Below are 4,642 nucleotides of genomic sequence, written 5' to 3'. Positions count from 1 at the left end.
CTGTGCTCCTTCGGGCACTGGAAGGCCACAATTAGGTCACCCTGAAGCTTCTCTTCTCCAGGCTGAACAATCCCAATTCTCTCAGCCTTCCTCCATCCCTCTGATCACTTTGGTGCCTCCTCTGGAGTTTTTCCAACAGCTCCATGTCCTTCCCATGATGGGTACCCCTCACAGCACCCAGAGGAGCCAGGGAGAGCTCCCTTCTCTGGATCAGCCTGTTCAGAATTCCTCTTTTTCACCAAACCCCACAATGCTGTGTGATTTCCCAGCACTGAGAAACGCCCCCCACCAATTTTTATCAAGACTTGAGCTGGTTGTGGAGAGCCCAGCTCATCCCTGAGCTTGAGCTCCCCGTGGTTGTTGTCACTCAGGCCCAGGAACACCCTCGGAGCAGCAAATCCCAGCTGTCCAGCAGCGCTTTCACAGAACGATCCTGCAGTGCCTCACTTACAAGGCTAATTTGTTTCTAAATATGTTTTTTTTTTTTTTTTTTTTTTTTTTTTTTTATTAGAATCAGCTCAAGGGTTTGCCTGGTGCTGTTTAATGGGGATTAGTTTGAAGTGAAAATGTGTTTTCCATTTGTCTGAGAGAGACACAACAGGGAGCAGAGCCCTGGAGATTATTGAGAGCTTCGGGTGGTTCTGGGAGGCCAAAGGCCAAGCGACTCCAGCTTTCAGTGGAGTGTAATAATCCCCTGGAAAAGCACGGCCCGGGGTGTCTCGTTGTGCAATTATGGGATGGAAATTGCAGTGCGTGTCTGACCTGGGGATTATTGGCTGGGTGTCGTTAATGCAGCTACACCAGGCTCAGGAACAGCCACGGAATGCTCTGCACTCCCATTCTCCCACTCCCTTGGGATGCAGTGCCCCTCACTCCCCCTAACAGGAGCTGAACTCCAGAGCAGCAAATCATGGAGATGATTCCCTGGTTCCAGTCATTTCACCCACTGCAGGATATTTACACAGCTCACTAGTGGCACACAGAACTGCTGCTTCAGGGCTCAAGGAGGTTACACTGCACAGCGTTTGTCTACTCAGACGTGTCTGTGATATCTGGGAGATAGAAATCTTCGTATTTATCAAATGATTTGCCTTGTTTCATCTTATTTTATTTATTCACTTCTCTGTGCTTGCTAAACCAAACCTTTTCCTTGCTTGCAGGGCACTGCTCCCTGCTGTGGCTGAGGCACAGGAGAGATGCTGAGCTGCCCAGGCCTTCTGCCTGCTGACATTGCTAACATCACACACCATGCAAGACAAAAAGGGATTTTTCTGGAGAACATTCCCACCATGACTATGTAACACCTCAGCATCCTGAAAGAAAGGGTTTGGATCCCCTGGGGATGCAGCATCCCTGAGAACCTCAATCAACCCTTGGATGTCTGCAGTTGGACACGCAGCCTGCTTTATCCATGGGGTAAGGGATACAATAATATTATTCCTATTGTTTCTCTCCTTGATCCCAGCTCTTTGCTGGCTGTATTTCTTGGGACAGGTTTGAATGCTGCTGGTGACCTTGTGAAAACACCGTCTTCATTATGAAAAGCAGGTCAGAAATCCCCCTGGGCACAGAGAAATGCCTCACCTGCAATTCCTCAAATAGTTTCCACTGCTGTTAATTCCTTTAGGTGCACGAGGCCTCGCACACGGCTGTTCACTAAATAGATATCATCTGGAGGGAGCTGGATACAACACTTTGGCACAAAGCAGCCTGGATATAGAACACCTAGAAGCATTATTTGTGGGTTTATCAACACCCCAAGTGATTTCCTGGGGTAGCTCCTCCGGAGGGAGCAAACCCAGCTTTGAAAAGGAAACGAACTTTCCCAAAGCTCACTGGTGGTGGAGGTCAAGCTTCAGCTCAGCTCATTGCAGAGACAGATGTTGAATTCCCATGAAGAGTTGTATTTTGGGAAAGTTGAAGAGGTTTTGGGATCTGTGGTTTTGGCCTCGCTCAGTCTTTAATCAAAACCGGCAAGAGCCCTCGGCTCCCGCGAACCTCTCGGCAAGGAGCACAAAATGGGATGGACAGGAGCGGCTCCAGTCTCCGTGGGAAAGCTCAGGTCACGCTTATTCCCAGAATACAGGTGAATAACTTCCTCCAGTTCACAAGAAAACTGCTTTCCCCACCCCCATGTCAGTTTTTACAGCACAGAGGTGTGTTTTGTTTTGATAAGGAAAACAGTTGGGTTGGGATTGTTGAGACAAGCGTTGAGTTCCTGAGAAAAATTAAAATCCGGACTTTTCCAGTTTGTCAGTCATGGCCTCCACTAAAGCAGAAATTACTATAAATTATATGTTATAAATATGCTCTTCAGACAATATTTTGTGTTGGTTTTAATTACTTTCATTAGAAATGCAATGACTAAAGTGAAGTTAAATTTAGAAAATGGATTCTTAGAGAAATTCTTGCACATTCATTCAGTGACAGCGGTTTGGGGTTTTGTACCCTCCTCTCAAAGGTCTGAAAACATCCCAGGTACCCTTCGTGTGAAACTTGGGGGTATCAAGCCTGGCCTGGGGGTAAACTCTGTCAGATATCCCTGAAAAATGTGGCTTTATGTGGTCTCACCTACTGGAGTTTCCTCCTGGGAAAGGAACCTGAACTCCTTGCACAGAGCCAGGAATTCCCAAAGGAGAAAGGCACCAAAGGGGGCTGTTAAAGAAAAAAAAGCTTGTGAAGACGTGGCAGCCTGGCCACAGGAAAGCTGCTGGACTGTGCTATTTACTTGTTTAATAAAAATAAACCCTTCAGATAACAGCCAATTTACAAGATCTCATTACAGGCCCAACTAAAAAATCTGATTATGGTGCTGTGTTATGCAAACAGCATTTATGAATCCTTATAACAATGAATTTGGCTACTAAATGTTACCTTTTCATGGCAGGTAAATATCATTTGCATTTTTATATGTGGGTGAGCACCAAGGTTGGCTGCAGTCATGTGAAACCTGGAGCTGATCCTAGGCTCCTTTTTCAGCTCAGTACAAGAAAGGAATTTTCTAATTTACAACATTTTCCACCCACTGGATATGCCAAAGAATTAGAAAAATTAAAATCAGGCAGATGAAAGGAAAAAGAAACACCTCAACAACTATTTGTAAAGGGCTGAGAGTATTTAGCATTTAGCAGGGAAAACTTTTTAAACTATTTCTTAGGCTGCAAGAGACTGCAGAGAGAAATGAGAGAGGTCACAGCTCTCAGGACATTTGAAAGTTTAACAAAGCATCCGAAAGTGCAGCCCAGAGTCCAGGGCAGCAGTGAGGGGAGCTCTCCTGGGCTGCCAAGGGGCTCTTGGTGGGGTTCCGAGCTATTTTTGTCTTCACAACAACTGATGGAGGAACAATTCTCTTATTTTGCAGCTGTCAATGAACGAGAAGAAAGAGTTTCCTGCAGAGTGAGGTCTTCCTTCCAAGGTGAGGAATCCATCGGAGACAAATGCCAGTGTCACATTCCAGGCTTCTCTCCTTATTGTGCTTGGCCTGGGGCTTCCTCCGTCCAGCGCTGCCATTGGGCCAGCCCAGGACAGAACCAGCCTGCTCTGTCTAATAAAATTTTATTGTGTTGCTTTTCAAAGTAACAATTCCTATCCTGGCACTTTGAAAGCCAGGAAGGCACACAGGCAGGAAAACACAGGCCTACAGCTCATTAGGGCTACTGGAAGACTTGCATAAAAGGATCTGACAATGCAGCACGGTTTGGCATTCCAGTTTCGTTCCATTAATTGTTCTTTTTTTTTTATTTAATGAAGAGCTGTCACCCCAAAATAAACTCTTTCCGTAAGAAAGCACAAAGATTAAATTGGAAATAAAAAATCATTAGTTTTTATTATCTGTAGAGTCATGCCGACATGGTTTTGATTGTTTGTTTTTCCCCAATGACCTTCTAAAATTCTTTTTCCTGTCAGTTGTGCTCTCTTAAATCCCAGAAACACAGAAGGATATAGGCAAAATCCCATGGAAGACCAGGACCTGCAGGACAGGGGTCCTGTGCATCAGAAGGATCTGATGGTCCTGGAGATGCTGGGATACAAAGGGAGAGAGGGGCCATGTTTTCCAAGCTTATTCCTTCACTTAAAAACAACAAAAAGCTGCCACTTCTTTTTTCTGATCTCCCTTTCTCTCACAGCCTTAAAAACCCAAGGAGAGAACTGGTGAGAATGGGAGGGAATTGTTCTAAGGTGATGGCAAACAGACCCTTTAATGTGAAAAAAAAGGAGTTGTGGATCTCCATCTAATTTGCTCAGTTTGCAGCAAGATCAGCCCATCCTTCCTCTGCTACGTCCCGAAACCATGGAAGCTGAGGGCTGTAACTCTTTTTTCTGTCCTGATGGATGAGTGGGAAGGAACCCAAGGTGTCCTTGATGAGGCACAAGTCACCCACACAAGGCAGTGAGCGGTTCCAGCCTCTGCAGGTCCCTTCCCCATGGACAAAGAGGGGACAGTGCCAGGCACAGCCCACCCCACACTCCAGGGCTGGAGCACCTCCATCCTCCAGGCACAGCCCATCCCATCCCACCCCACACTCCAGGGCTGGAGCACATCCATCCTCCAGGCACAGCCCATCCCACCCCACACTCCAGGGCTGGAGCACATCCATCCTCCAGGCACAGCCCACCCCACACCCCCGGGCTGGCGCACCTC

This window comes from Corvus brachyrhynchos, unplaced genomic scaffold, assembly GCF_000691975.1.
Source record: "Corvus brachyrhynchos isolate BGI_N302 unplaced genomic scaffold, ASM69197v1 scaffold340, whole genome shotgun sequence".
Lineage (NCBI taxonomy): Eukaryota > Metazoa > Chordata > Aves > Passeriformes > Corvidae > Corvus > Corvus brachyrhynchos.
Note: the sequence above shows the minus strand (reverse complement) of the source record.